Here is a 16,818-nt window from a genome sequence, read left to right as displayed (position 1 = left end):
TTTAAAGCAACAGGATAGATGATAAGGTTATTAAAAACTCATTTGGAATGCTTTATTTGCCAAGACATAGAGTTTAAGAACAGGGAGGATATGCTAGAACTGTATATAATACAGTTTGAGTAGTGGAATTAGTGGTGGTCATTATTTGACATAAAAAAGTGTGCTTGCATTGGAGAGTGTGCAGAAGAAATTGACAAGGATGTGGATAACCGGAAATATTAAGCTATTAGGAAGGTTTGGATAGGCTGGGGTTTTTTTTACAAAGTAGTTCTTGAGAATATTCTTAAATGAGATGAATAAAATTATGAGGGGCCAAGATACAGTAAATGGGAAGGAAGAGAGGACATTTTTTCTCAGCAAAATGTGGTGCGGAGGGGTATAATTAGTCCGATTGTAAGAACTATGGAGAAAAAAATATCACTTAGAAGATGGCAGGGCTCTGGAATTTTATGTCTTTTAAAGGTACTTAAGGCAGAAACCCTAATCATCTTTGATAAGTATTAAAAGTTGCACTTGAAGAGCTATGATCAACAAACCTACAGACTCAGTGCGAGACAGTGAGATTTGACTGAGTTGCTTGCTTTTGACCAGCAAGTGCATAGGCTAAATTTTTTCCTTCAATGTAGTAAGTTTGATGAATTTTCACTCAAGATTAGATTATTTCTGTCAGGGATATCACTTACTTCTTAAGTGGTCATTTCACTCAATGAAAGTTAACTACAGCCAATCCTACTTAAAATACCATTGAAGGTCCATGGTTATTTTTGGATTATCTTCATATTTATCAATTAATTCTCATTCAACACCTTGCAGCCATGTATTAAGGTTGGAATTTATTTTGATGGACTCATCAAGATGGATTGATTTTTCAGTTCCATCTCTCATTGATTTCCATGCTTTCAATTCAATTGTGAGCTGGTGAGAAATGCAAAATTATTTGCTCTGAAAATCTTGTGTAATCAACCAGAATACAAGTTGATGGAAGGGCACCACTGAGGATTTTCCGTGTCTGAATAATCTATTGGAACTTCTCAATCTGCTTTTATTTTGTTACTTGCTTTGGTGCGCCCATATTGACTCAAGGTATTGCAGGAAGTCATCACAGAGAGCTCGACTACATCCAATAGAGCATGTTCTCAGTCTTCTTGTAATATCTCCAGAAGCAACAGCCCAAATTTAACCTTGGGTAATGGAAGTGCAGTCAGACCCTATTATTGAGCCAGGGAATACATTTCCAAATTTTGTGTGCACTTCATAGACCCGCATAATGCAGGACTCCTGATAACTCAGAGACAGGTTCCAAAAACATTATCAGAATCCAGTATCCAAATTTAGAGAACCCAGAGCAGTTGCTCCACTTATCACACTGAAGAAATGGTTCAAGTTAAAAAATGAAAGATAACAGGAGCCCTCCCTGTCATTGGCTGATTCCCATTGCCTGCCCAGTTTTTGCCAAGTGGGCAAGATTCCCCCTGCAATTTTCAACAGTTGAATTCCCAGCTTGAACTGTTAATACCTACCTTTATTAATGTGTATATTATTTATTATTGCACACACCAGTGTAATACAGGGGTTATACTTACATATTCAGGAATTTTTAATTTATCCACAAGGTGCGGGCATTGGTGATAAGCCCACCATTTATTTTCCATCCCTGATGTATTACCAGCCCATTACAAAAGGCAGTTAAGAATCAACCAGATTAGGACAAGGAAAAGATATCAGATTTCTTTTCCTTAAGGAAATCAGAGAACAAGTTGCATTTTTAGGACAATCTGATGATTCAAGATCACCATTTTAAAAAGAAGCCTGATAGTAGAATAATTTTATTTTTGTTTCCACAGCTGCTATAGTGATTCAAACCCACATCTCAGAATGCTAGAACTACATCCTATGAGTTCAAGTTCAAGCTTATTGTCACCCAATTGCACAAGTACAACCCAACGAAAGTGTTCTCCAGTCCTCAGTGCAAAAACAAGGAGACATAACACATATCTAGATGAGCGATATATGAGCAGTATATACATACACACACAAAAAATTAGTTAAGAAATAGTAGAGTCTTGGAGGGTTAGTATGAGCAGTTCATTCAGTTGTTCAGCAGTCAATCTGCCTGTGGGAAGAAGCAGTTTCAGCCTTGTGGTTCTGACTCTAATACTCCTGTATCTCTTTCCCAATGGAAGCAGCTGAAAGATGCTGTGTGCAGGGTGGTAGGGGTCCTCAATGATTTTGCATGCCCTCTTCAGATAACGATCCCAATAGATAACATTGATGGTGGGGGGTGGGGGGAGGGAGACCCTAGTAATCCTCCCTGCCACTCTCATGGTCCTGTGGATTGACCTCCAATCCATTTCTCTGCAGCAACCATACTACACTGTGATGCAACTGGCCAGGATGCTCTCCATAGGACTTTGAAAGAATGTTGACAGAATGGTGGCCGGTAGCCTTGCCTGCTGTCTTCTCAAGCTATGCTGTTGTGCCTGACAAGTGAGGAGATGTTGTGTGTCTTGGATAGATGACTTCTTAAGGAACTTAGTGCTCTCTATTCTCTCCATTAATGAGTTATTATTGTGTAGTGGATGTTCCTGGTCCTCCTGAAGTCCACGATCATCTCTTTTATCTTGTCCATGTTGAGGCTCAGGCTGTTATTCTCACACCATATCAGGAGATCTTCCACCTCTTTTCTGTAGTGCAACATTATTGTTCCTAATGAGGCCAACTATTATTGTGTCATCTGCAAACTTGATTATCTTGTTGGAGCAGGATCTGGCATTGCTGTCGTGAGTCAGTTGTGTGAATAGGAGCGACTGATTACACAGTCCTGAGGTGCTCCTGTGCTCAGTGTGACAGTACTCAATGGTCTGTTGCTGACCCAGACAGACTGGTCTTTTTGTTAAAAAGTCCAGAATCCAGTTACAAAGAGGGGTGTTGAGCCCCACTAAGGAAAACTTCTCCACCAGCCTCTGGGGAATGATCGTATAAAATGCCAGACTGAAGTTAATGAACAGCAGCTTGGTGTATGAGGCATCATTCTTCAGGTGGGTTAGGACAGAATGGAGGGTCAAGGTCCAGTGTCTCTGAAATGTGTGCTTTGAAGTGTTCCATCAACAGATGCTCAAAGCATTTCATGATGGTGTAGGTCAGTGCCATGGAGTGGTAGTCATTGAAGCCTGTTGCTGTCATCCACTTTGGTACTGGGATGATGATGGCTGCCTTGAAACCTACGGGGACGATGGACTGCTGCAGTGATGTGTTGAAGATGATCCGTGAAGACCTTCGACAGTTGATCTGTTCTGTCCTTCATTACCTGACCATATATGTTGTCTGGTCCCACTTCCTTAGAACATAGAATACCACAGCACAGTACAGACCCTTCAGCCCTCTATGTGGCTGACCCATATTTTCCTTTTTTAAAAAGTACTAAATCCTCCCTACCCCATTAGCCTCTGTTTTTCTTTAATTCATGTGCCTGTCTAACTGTCTCTTAAATGCCCCTAATGTTTCATTCTCCACCACTATCCCTGGCAAGGCATTCCAGGCACCCACAACTCTGTGTAAAAAAAAAACTTACCCCAATGTCTCCCATAAACTTCCCTCCCTTCACTTTATACATATGTGCAGGATTTGCTATTTGCTATTTGCTAGATTGTATTTGCTATTCCTGCCCTGGGAAACAGGCTCTGGCTGACCACCCTATCTATGCCTCTCATAATCTTGTAGACCTTGTGTAGATTCACCTTGGATTGGGTGCTCCTCATCTTGGTCACAGCTATGCATAGGGTCAGTTCATCAGGGCAACAAAGAGCTTGAAGGTCCATTAACCTGCGTCATTTACTCTGTTACTCTGTAGATTCTGCCTGATGTACTACAGTATTTACATCGCGTTGTGTTTTATATTACCTAGTGCTATCTTTAAATCCCAACCAGCATTACACAGACTATGTAAGTTTTCATTTACCATCCCAGCATACAGAAAGGCATTGTTTAATACTAGTTTTGTTAAGTGAATCGATGCTGGCATAGCTTGTAAAACAGCATTTAAAATCCATGCAACTTCACAAAGTTCTGAAAAAAATATTAGCAAACACACATGCCTCAACCTATCTTACTATCTATAACTTTTGTCTTCTAACAACAGCTTTTGGTGAAAACAATTATGAACTCCAAAACTATGAAATCACAATATGGCAAATAGATGTTGCATTAATTTATCGGCACCAGATATTAATTTTCATTGCTACCAATTTTTTTTATCTTCAAGCAAATCGAAATATATCCAATCTAATTGTTTCTTCTCTTCCTACTCAAAATCAGCCTCCGCTGATCAACGAAAACATTTGAATAGAAGAAACTTGGAGGCATAATTATAAATGAGGAATAGAAAGAAAAAGAATTGGAAGTTGGGCTTAAATATTTCAATCTGATCCAAGATATCTGATAGTCATTGTTGCAATGAGCACGTGATGCTGATGGGATTTGATGAGGAGGGTCAAGTAATGTTCCAGATGATTTGAATACAAATTTGGGTAGAAAGCTGATCAACTCAATGCTGATGTTTAGAGAGAGCTTCAAACATATTTTAACCCTTGACTGAAAAATTCAAAAGGCTGAATTCTGTTTCAGTCAGGACACTACATGACCTCTCTGTACCTACCTGGTATACAGTTGCTTTCAGTCCCAATGGATATACATTTATTTCTCAGCACACTGGAGAGCTTTGGAGATGGTCATGAGATTTATGAATTGTAGAGTGAATTTTCCGACTCTTTCACAGAAGCAATCAGTACACATTCTTTAAGGCAAAATTCCTCATTCATTGAAAGGATTCGGATAATTTTTCCTCATTGTATACTTTTTCTTGTTCCTTTAATTATTCATAAAAGGTTTATTTAACAGACCATTATTAGTTTTTAAATTACATTATGGGAATATTGTTTAGAAGTTGGATTATGTAAGAAGATTTTACTCATTGGGTGGCGATATGTTGTTGATTAGGGTGATCATATCTTCTGGAATCTGGGTCCTTCTGAGAAAATCTGTTTTAGAACCAGAGAACCATAAAACACTACCACACAGATATAGACCCTTTGACCTCCCCTCTAATCTACTGATTATTCTGCCTAGTCTCTCTGACCTGTACCCAGGCCATATCCCTCCATGCCTCTCCCATCCATGTACCTGTTCACATTTTTCTTAAATGTGAAAATTGAGCCTATGTTTATCAATTCAGCTGACTGCTCATTCCACACACCCACTACTTTCTGTGTGAAGTTCTCCCTAACATTTCCTTTAAACTTTTCCTCTTCACCCTTAACCCACATCCTCTAGATTTTATTTCTCCTAATCTCAGTGGAAAAAGCCTATTACATTTACTCTATTTATACCCATCATAACTTTGCCAGATATTCTTAAAAGATAACATTGTATATTGGATCATGGAAGAGGGGTTATAACCCTAGATCACAGCACAAAAAACAGGCCAGCTTGTTGGCCCTTTGCCCCTTCTAGTCCATGCCAAACTATTATTCTGCCTAGTCCAATTGACCTGCACCCAGTCCATAGCCCTTCATACCTCTCACATACCTGTCCAAATATTTCTTTAATGTTAACTGCATATATCTCAATCAGTGCTGAGGAAATCCATTGGCCACAGCAGCATCAATTGTTCACAAACTTGAGCCACTCTCAGCCCTTCCCTCAGACAGTGCCATTTCAAGATTTTAAGGAACACCTCACACATGTTCTTGAGAGAAGGATCAGTTGGAAATCAGACAGCTTCATCAGGTTTCAGAATTACATGGAAGTCTGTTGAACATTAATTGTTGCACACGTATGTTCAGTGGACCAGGGCAGCATTCTATTACAGCAGCATCTTTCAAAGACTATTTCCAATCCCTTCTAGCCTTGTGACAATTAGACTTTAGCATAGGCCATCCAAGGAATAAGGGACGACAAAGCATCCAGCAATGGCACTATTTTAAATAATGCAATGTTATTGAAAATTTGGCTGCCATTATTAACTGGACTCCTGTATGGAAATCCATTTTCTGTATTCTGGAATTAGCTCATGAAATCATGTAATGATGGATACAGCAAAATAGTGATCGCAATAATATCCTTTCATAAACAACTTTAATGTGATACTGTTTGCATGTGTTTTTGAAGCATCCTTCACCTGTCGATTTGTGCAAATTAAAACCTGACAAGATGGGGGAAAATTCATTTTCTGAGCATACAAGTTTACTAGTTTTTCTGCCTTTTCATCCCCACAATCTTTCCAGTCAATCACTAGCTGTTATTTGACTGCTACTTCAGTATGAAATGTATGCTTGCTGATAATTTGAATATTTTCCAATTCTGCATTAGACTTCCAAAGATAAAGCTCACATTTTCTGCCAATAATGCAACTGGAGCCAATGGTTGGAAACAACTAAACATTATTAAGTCACTAGGGAGAAATCCAATCTTCAATTTAAACTTAAAATGTTGCCAATGAGGACAAAGAGAACAATATTCTGATTCCCATTAAAGTTATTCATTGCCAAGAACAGTACCTAAACCATCAGCACACAATTATCTCAGCAGATGACCTGGAATCACAAGGTAACACTGTCAATTTTCTGGTTTGGAAGGATATACAATTAAACCAGAACTGTTTAACCATTCATATTTGCCAGTGTGATAGGAGGAAATTTTATCGATGGGAATCAAGTGCATCATTCCATGGCCAAATATTTTTCAATAAAAATGTAAACTTCCAACACCATGGGTGCCATTTATAACTTTAATCAGCACTTCCTACTCTGGAACTATCTATACTAGATCTCTGCAGATATCATTACCGCTCGGTTGAACATGAATAGGTAGCAACAACATCAATCACCATGGCATCCAGTGCTGAAAGCACACTAAGTATTGTCAGATTTGTTTCTAATTCACAGATGCACTAAAACATTTGCTGACCCTGAGCCTATTTCTAATAAAACCCACATAACTATAGAATATTCACTCATTCAAATCAGAATAGACAGTCATCAAACATGTGCAATTGCCACATAATTTTACATCTTGCTTGATTTAAATTTATGTTTAACCATTAGAATACTTTTCATGTTATGGACCTTTGGATCAGTTCCAGAAATGATTTTGTTTTATATGCTATAAATAATCCTTGTTGTGAACATAGGCTTGATAGCATAGCATACTGTCACATAGGAATATATCTGTGCTAATAGCTTTTTTTGCTATGGCAAAGTATATTTTGCCAGTACAAAAACTAGGTTTCTAAAATATATGAACTTCAGAGCTGGTAAAGATAAATCATAATCAAGCAGGAATCTGACTCACAATTTGTACAATTACATTGTTGGAAAGCCCTTGGGATTACCTTTCATAAAGCACATTGTTTTACCAGCTTGTTTTTTTATATTCAAAAGTCCAAATACAGATAACATGCAGCATGTGTACAAGTGGGCATCCAAGAATATTCTTTATTATTGTTTAATTGGAACCTGATAAAATTTCTACAACAAATTTTAGAACATTGAACAATACAGTACAGATTATAGGCCTTATGGGCCATTATATTTGTACTGACCATGATCCCAATTTAAACTGCACCCCTGGCAGCACATAGTCTACATCTCTCAATTCTTCTAATCTCTCTCTAAGTGCCTCTCAAATGTTGCTATCTTAATTGCTTCCAACATTTCAGACACCTGCCCGTCTCCACAAAATATTTCCCCTGCTCACCTTAAAGCTATGGCCTCTAGTATTTGTCATTTTCACCCATGGAGAAGGACTCTGACTATCTACTGTTTCTTTCCTAATCATCTTACATACTTCTTGAGGTGGTTCCTCAGCCTCCAATGCTTTGGAGTGGACATTCATACCATAAATATGGAAGTTTGACTCCTACTATTTATATGACAAGGTAGACATTCTTAAAATAATTTGTTGTTAATGGTTCTCGCTCCTTTTTTTGCATTACGTTCTTCTTTCCTGTTCTCTGCTCACTTCTATTTTCATTTGGATCCTACACACATGTTGGAAGAGGTGCTTATTATTATTTTACATGATTTTTGAAGAAAAATAGATGTGGTTAGAAAACAATGTCTTTGACTGTTGAGACTCTGTAAGATACACAGGGTAATTATTTTTCAGTAATCATGAATTTACCATCGTTTCTCTTGTAGCAAGCATACAGACAGGTCCAAGGTGGAAGTGAAAAAGACATAAAGAAAAAGGAAAGAAGATGAAGGAAAACAAAAAGGTAAGCAAATGCATCAGTCCAAGAGCAAATAATGTAAATGCTTATAACAAACAAAAAAACAAAAAGAGCAACAGGAGACAGCGTGGTTAAAAAATAGGCACTAGCTGAACCATGGTAAGCAGATGTTAAGTCTGTTTAAAATCATACATCTATATATTTATGTGATTTTATATATTAATACCATAACTTCAACCTGCATTTAAAATGGAAACATTCTCCATATATAATTGGTCTCACTATCAATCCCCTACTATACTCCCTCTACACCCACGACTGCACAGAGAAATGCAGTTCCGACTCCATCTTCCAATTGAATGATAATACCACATTAGTAGGTCTGGTTTCAAATAACAAGGAGTCAGAATACAGGAAAGAGATTGAAAGTCTAGTGTTATCATGCCAAGACAAAACCTTTCTCTCAATATCAATAAGACAAAGGAGATGATCAGTGACTTCAAGAGAGAGGGAAAGAGTCCATATCCCTTCCACATTTATGGCACTGAGGTAAAAAAATAAGTAGATTGCTTCAAAGGAATAAATATATTCCATGACCTGGCCTGAGACAAACACATCAGCACAATGATCTAGAAAGCAATGAAAGCTTGTCCCTCAACGAGATCTACTGGTGCACCATTGGAAGCAGACTCATTGTGTACATCATAGCATGGTATGGGAGCTATTCTGCTCAATATCACAAGAAGCTACAGAAGGTAGTGATTGCAGATCATGACATAGTGAAAACTTCTCTTCCATCCATGGACTCCATTGATATCTCCCACTGCTTAGGAAACATGCTGAAAGGTCTGTCACATGCCGAACACACTTTCTTTTCTGTCCTCCAATTGAAGAGAAGGTTTAAGAGTGCAAAAATATAAATCAACAGTTTCTTCCCCAAAGCAATCTGAATGAACCCTATACAGTGCTCTCATGATGCACCTGCTTGGAGCCGAGTGATCTTCTTTTCATTTTTCATCCTACACACTGTAAATTGTGATCTATACCTGGATGTGTGTAATCTAAGAGATAATCTGTTGGCTGCTTAACAGAAGAGCCCTTCTCATGCGACTAAGTATCTTGTGACAAATAAACTTTTTTAAAAAACACTGATGGAAGTGTATTATATTACTGGCAGGAAGGAATAATGACCCTCTGGTACGTTTGCATTCTGAATGTGGATATTAAAATTAATCTCAGAAAATATCAATATCTATGGATAAATAGCAAAATGTGACAACAGAAAATAGAGAAGAAAATATAATCGAAAAGAAGAGCTTTTCTGCATTATCGGCTGAGGACCTGTGAGACTAAATTAAGAATTTACAATCTCATCTTTGCTGTGAGGGTCTCATTACAAAATGGCAAGTTTACAGAACTAGTTTCCATTATGCAGCAATTTATCATTCAAAATATTGAAAAGAAATGCACTCAAGAATAATGTTTAGAATCAATTTATCTAGCCATTACAAATAGAAAATCAAGATGAAATGTATCTGAAGGTAAAGTGTAGTTAGGAGATGAGATGAGAGTATCTGTACAATGTACAGATGCAATAAAATTCCTGCTTTCAGAAAACACATGAACAACAAAAAGTATTAAATGAAATTAACACAATTTGCACAAGAGGAAAAAAATGAATCATATATTAATATTCTTGATTACAGTATTGCAAAAATATGTAATTTCAATAATGCAAATGCATCATTTGTACAGTGTTCAATAAAAGTATTATCCAGTTATTAAAAAAAGCATAGGAAGTGTGGGGACAACCACCCATGGATATCTAAGGAAATAAAGGAAGACCAAATTTAAAGTTACTGCATACAAAGTGGACAAGAGAAGTTGGAATCTAGAAGATTGTGAAAACTTTAAAAGGCAACAAAAAAACACCAAGAAAGCAATAAAAAAAGGAAAGATAGATTATGAAAATAAGCTTGCATGGACAGTAAAAGTTTTTTATAGATATATAAATTGGAAAAGAGATGCTAAAGTAATCGTAGGTCCCTTAGAAGATGAGGAGGAAATTATTAATGGGTTATGCAGAAATAGTTAAGGTCTTGATCAAGTGTTTTGTGTCAATCTTCACCTCTAATATACAGGCCAACAGGAAGAGCAGTGACAGGAAGGTAGTGCAGGAGCTCCCTGTGGTCATCTCCCTACTAAACAGATATCTACTATGGATACAATTGGAGAGATAGTTAATCAGTGGAAAATAGCAGTAGCTAAGATTGCAGCACAGAAGGACAGGAAAAAGAATGGCAGAACTATAGTAGTTGGAGATTCCATGGTAAGGGAATAGACAGGAGCTTCTGTAGCCACAAATGGAATTTCAAGATGGTGTGTTGCAAGGGTCAGAAATGTCTAGGAACGACAGCAGGGCATTCTGAAAAGGGAGGGTGAACAACCAGTTGTCACGGTGCATGTAGGTACCAACGACATAGGAGAAAAGTGGGATTAGGTCATTAAAGACAGATTTAGGGAGCTAGGAGATTAACTAGAAAGTAAGACCTCAAAAGGTAGTCATGATGCAGGAGGAGGGTTTCAGATTCCTGGGGTGTTAGAACTGGCTCTGGGGGAGATGGTATCCATACAAAATGGACATTCTACACCTGAGCAGGACCTAGATTAATGTTCTAGAGGGATGGGGAATCTAGACAAAAAGAAGAGGGAAGCAATACAGAGACCAAAAGTAATATAGCAGAGGGATAGGGAATCTAGACAAAAAGAAGAGGGAAGCAATACAGAGACCAAAAGTAATATAGCAGAGGGATGGGGAATCTAGACAGAAAGAAGAGGGAAGCAATACAGAGACCAAAACAAGAGTTAGAAAAGAGAAAACTAAGATTGGAGTACAATAATGTCAAATTCAAAAGATGCAAAGATATCTAGATTCCAAAGGAAATGAGCATGGGGTGCTTTATCTGAATCCCCAGAGTTTTCCATACAAAGTTAGCGAACTTGTGGCTGAAATTGATACAAAGAGGTATGATTTGATGGCCATTACAGAAATGTGGTTGCAGGGTGGAGGTGATTGGGAATTAATAATTTAAAGGTATCAGGTAATACAGAAGGATTCGGGAAGGCAAGGTACGTAGGATAGCCCTCTCAATTAACGATGAAATCAGGGTGATTGTGAAAGATGTTATAAGATCCAAGGAGCTGAATGTTGACTCCATCTGGGTAGAGATTAGAAATAGTAAAGAGAAAAGATAACTAGTGGGAGTTGTCAATAGGTCACCAAGCAATAACATTATAGTGGCTCATGTAAGAATGGAAAGGCAGCTGCCATGGGGTTTTTAAACTTGCACAAAGATTGAGCAGATCAATTGGTTGAGAGGACTTCACAGAATGCATCTGTGGCAGAATGGTACTGAACCTGCAAGGGAACGTGCTATTTTATATCTGCTACTGTGTAATGAGACAGGTCAAATTGAAGATCTCGTAATTAGGTACCTTTTCAAAATTATAGAATTTCTCATACAAATCGAGACTGCAATAGTTTGATCTAAAACCAGTATATTAAGCTTAAACAAGGGAGACTAAAATAGGATGAGGGAGGAGAGGGGTGGCATAGTCTGGGAACGCAGGTTGTAGGGATGATTGAGGAACAATGGAAGACTTTCAAATAGATTTTTCACAGTGCCCAACAAAAGGATATTTCAGTTTACAGCAAGAACATTAACCATGGGGAGAGGCAACCTTAGATAATAAAGGAACGCATCAAACTAAAAGCTCATGTGTACAAAATCTCAAAGATGTAGGTATCTGGGAGATTGGGAAAAGTTTATAATGTAACAAGCAATCATTAAGCAAGCAATAAAGAAGGGAACGATTGATTACAGAAGTAAGCTATCACAAAATATGAAAGCAAGTAGTAAAACCTTTTATACTTACATAAAATGCAAAAGGATGGCTAAAGTAAACAAAGGTCTTTTAGAAGATGAGAAGAAATAATTAATATTGGATACTGCAGGAGCAGCTGAGGCTTTGAATGACTATTTTATGTTGATCTTCATGGTGGAGGTTATGCCTAACATGCCAGAGACTGATGTTATGGATGCAATGAGAGGTGAAGACCTCAATACAATCACAATCACTAAAGAGTTAGTGCTGAGAAAACAAGTGGGCCTGAAGGTAGACAAGTTCCCTGGTCTTGACAGAATGCATCCCAGGGTACTGAAAGAAATAGTGATAATTTACCAAAATTCATTTGCAGTTTGGAAAGGATGAAGGCAAAAGGCAGGTAACTAAAGGCTAGTCTGTAGTCCGGAAGATACCTGAAACTGTCATTGAGGAAGAAATTCTGAGACATTTGGACAGATGAGTTCAGGATGGAAAAAGTCATGTTTGACAAATTTACTGAAGCTCTTTGAGGATGTAATAAACCTGGTGGATAGATGGAAACAAGTGGATGTTGTGTATGTGTATTTCCAGAAGGCATTCGATAAGGTGCCACATAAAAGACTAATTCATAAGAGTAAAACGTGAAAGTCTGTAGATGCTGTGATTGTAGTAAAAACATAAAAATGCTGGAGGAACTCAGCAGGTCAATGTAGGTCCAGGCCTGAGTCCTTCTTCAAAGTATATTAGATAAGAATGCATGGAGTTGGGGTAAAGAATTAGCATGGATAGAGGACTGATGAACCAATAGAAGGCAGAGAGTTGAGGTAAATGAGTATTTCTCCACAGAGTGCCACAGGGGCTAGTGTTTGGTCTACAACTGAACATGATATACATGAATGATTTGGAAAGGGGAACCAAATGTAGTCCATGTAAGTTTGCTGATGACACAAAATTGAGTGGGGAAAAAACAAACTGCAGAGGATGAGAAGAGTCTATCGAGGTATACATAGATAAAGTAAATTGCCAAGGGCCTGGCAGAGGAATGCAATGGTGGCAAATGTGAGCTCATCCACATTGGAAGGTAAAATAGAAGATCAGGTTATTAGTAAATGTGAAATATTACAGCATGCTATAGAGCAGAGGGACTTTGGGTGCTTATATAACCATATAACCACTTACAGCACAGAACAGGCCAGTTCGGCTCTACTAGTCCATGCCGTAACAAATCCTCACCCTTCTAGTCCCACTGACCAGCACCCGGTCCATACCCCTCCAGTCCTCTCCTCTCCATGTAACTATCCAGTCTATCCTTAAATGTAACCAATGATCCCGCCTCGACCACGTCTGCCGGAAGCTCATTCCACATCCCTACCACCCTTTGCGTAAAGAAATTTCCCCTCATGTTCCCCTTATAATTCTCCCCCTTCAATCTTAAACCATGCCCTCTAGTTTGAATCTCCCCCACTCTTAATTGAAAAAGCCTATCCACATTTACTCTATCTGTCCCTTTTAAAATCTTAAACACCTCTATCAAGTCCCTCCTCAATCTTCTACGCTCCAGAGAAAAAAGCCCTAGTCTGCACAACCTTTCCCTGTAACTCAAACCTTGAAATCCTGTCAACATTCTCGTGAACCTTCTCTGCACTCTCTCTATCTTGTTTATATCTTTCCTATAATTTGGTGACCAAAACTGTACATAGTACTCCAAATTTTGCTTCAAAATGCCTTGTACAATTTCATCATAACCTCCCTACTCTTGAATTCAATACTCCGATTTAAGAAGGCCAACATTCCAAATGCCTTCTTCACCATCTACCTGAGTATCAGCCTTGAGGGTACTATTTACCATCACTCCTAAATCCCTCTGTTGCTCTGCACATCTCAATAGCCTACCATTTAATGCATATGACCTATTTATATTTGCCTTTCCAAAATGTAACACCTCACACTTATCTGTATTAAATTCCATCAGCCATTTTAAAATCACATTTTAATCTACGGTAATCTTCCTCACTGTCCACAACACCACCAATCTTTGTATCATCCGCAAACTTGCTTATCCAATTCTCCACCCCTACTTCCAGATCGTTAATATATATAACAAAAAATAGTGGACCCAGGACCAATCCCTGAGGAACTCCACTAGTCACCGGCCTCCAATTGGACAAACAATTTTCTACCACTACTCTCTGACACCTCCCATCCAACCATTGCTGAATCCATTTCACTACCTCCTTATGTATACCTAATGCCTCCACCATTTTTCCTAACCTCCTGTGGGGAACTTTGTCAAAAGGTTTACTAAAGTCTAAATAGACAACATCCACAGCTTTCCCTTCATCAACCTTTTTTGTAACCCCCTCAAAAAACTCAATCAGGTTTGTCAAGCATGATCTACACCTGACAAAACCTTGCTGATTACTCCCTATCAATCCCTGTACCTCCAAATATTTTTAAATACCATCCCTCAGAACACTTCCCATCAACTTACCCACCACAGACGTCAGACTCACGAGCCTATCAATTTTATCCCTCACTAATCTTTTACTTTTAATGTACCTAAAGAAATCCTTTGGATTTATTTTTACTCTGTCTGCCAAAGCCTCTTCGTACCTTTTTTTGGCCTTTCTAATTTATTTCTTAAGATTCCTTCTACACTCCTTGTAGTCCTCCTTCAAATTCTCAGCTCCCTGCTCTTTATACCTCTTGTACATCTCCCTTTTTCTCCTAACCAAATTTTCAATATTCCTCGAAAACCAAGCCTCCCTATGACTTCCAGCCTTTCCTTTGATCCTCACTGGGACATATCTACTCTGTACCCTCAAAATTTCTTTTTTGAATATCCTCCATTTTTCATTTACATCCTTACCTGAAAATATCCTGTCCCACTCAATACTCCCCAAATCCCTTCTTATTCCTTCGACATTTGCTCTTCTCCAATCCAGAACCTCAACTTTAGGCCCCTCCTTGCTCTTCCTTAAAACTACCCGAAAACTAACAGAGTTATGATCACTAGACCCAATTTGTTCTCCAATATTAATGTCCGATACCTGACCTAGCTCATTCCCTAACAGGAGATCTAGTATTACACCATCCCGAGTCGGTTCTTCCATTAATTGATTTAGAAAACAATCTTGAACACATTTAACGAACTCTAGCCCATCCAGCCCTCTAACTGTATGGATATCCCAATCAATGTGAGGGAAGTTAACATCTCCCATGATCACTATCTTATGATTCTCACACATATACGTTATCTCCCTACAAATTTGTTCCTCTAATTTTCTTGGCCCATTTGGTGGTCTGTAATACACCCCCATTAGCACCCTCATGCCTCCTTCACCCCTCAATTCCATCCAAACAACCTCACTGGACGATCCCTCCAGATAATCTTGCCACCTCACGGCAGTAATGTCCTCCTTAACAAGCAGAGCAACTCCGCCCCCTTTTTTACCCGCTGATCTATCACATCTAAAACAAATGTATCCTGGAACGTTAAGTTGCCAGTCCTGCCCCTCTTGTAGCCAGGTCTCACTAATTGCCACAATATCGTGATCCCAAGTATCTGTCCATGCTCTAAGCTCGTCTACCTTGTTCACTATGCTTCTTGCATTAAAATATATGCAATTCAGAGAATGACCCTCACATACATTCTCTTTCCTACCTTCTACCCTAATCTCCATCCTACCTTTGTTATCGTTATTATTCCTATCTAGGTGGCCATGCTCCCTTGACACTGTTCTCACACTCTGTTCCCCACCCCCCTGCCAAACTAGTTTAAACCTTCCCCCACAGCTCTAGCAAATCTGCTTGCCAGCACATTGGTCCCCCTCCAGTTCAAGTGGAGTCCGTCCCTTTTGTACAGTTCCGACCTTCCCCAGAAGAGATCCCAATGATCCAGAAATCTTATCCCTTGCCCCCTGCACCATCTCTTTAGCCACGCATTCATCCTCCACATCCTCCTATTTCTACCCTCACTAGCGCGTGGCACCGGCAGCAAAACAGAGATTACTACCTTGGAGGTCCTGTTTTTTAACTTCCTACCTAATTCCACGTAATCCTGTTTCAGGACCTCATCCCCACTTCTAACTAAGTCATTGGTCCCCACATGGACCACGACTTCTGGCTGTTCTCCTTCCCCTTGCAGAATGCTATAAACTCGATCAGAGATATCCCTGACCCTGGCACCAGGGAGGCAACAGACCAACCTGGATCCCCAATCTCGTCCCAAAAACCTTCTATCTGTCCCTCTGACTAATGAGTCCCCAACTACAAGTATCCTGTTCTTATCCCTCCTTCCCTTCTGAACCTCACGGTGTAAGGTAAAAACAACATGAGTTGGGACCAGAGAAGGAGTCACCCAGTACTAAGGAGTAACAGGATGCAGGTGTGACCTTGTACGCTCAAGATAAGTTTGGCAATAACAAGCTGATGAGCAGCAGACTAACAGAGAAGGGTAGCAACAGCTTATTCATTGGACAATGTAATGGTATGATAATTTACTAAGTGCGTGTCCTGAGGTATAAAAAAACACCACTTGCTGATATCAGTAGAATGCGCCTTCTCTAACTAACACTGTTAGTTGCAAGTGTTACAATCCAGTAATAAAAAACCTTGATTTCGACTCAGTCTGGTGTCTGACTCACTCATTCTCGAACAAAGCAGACCTAACAACGGGCAGCCCCTGTGCCAGAGACCTGACCCCC

At 39.0% G+C, this 16,818-nt stretch overlaps 1 protein-coding gene across 3 annotated transcripts in view; it reads left to right on the top strand.

Annotated features, from left to right (window-relative positions):
* Positions 1-16,818, top strand: part of ttc29 (tetratricopeptide repeat domain 29) — a 445,918-nt gene that overhangs the window by 409,360 nt on the left and 19,740 nt on the right. For 2 of the 3 annotated variants that reach the window (XR_011354086.1, XR_011354087.1), the window contains exon 13: positions 8,196-8,272. The gene's annotated coding sequence lies outside the window, so the exon portion shown is untranslated. Of the gene's footprint in view, positions 1-6,366; positions 6,604-8,195; positions 8,273-16,818 lie in introns of all 3 variants that reach the window. The other variant, XR_011354088.1, reaches the window with a different exon arrangement.

The sequence above is a fragment of the Narcine bancroftii genome, chromosome 3, assembly GCF_036971445.1.
Source record: "Narcine bancroftii isolate sNarBan1 chromosome 3, sNarBan1.hap1, whole genome shotgun sequence".
In the NCBI taxonomy this organism is placed as follows: Eukaryota; Metazoa; Chordata; class Chondrichthyes; order Torpediniformes; family Narcinidae; genus Narcine; species Narcine bancroftii.
This window is presented reverse-complemented; position numbering and strand designations above follow the sequence as displayed.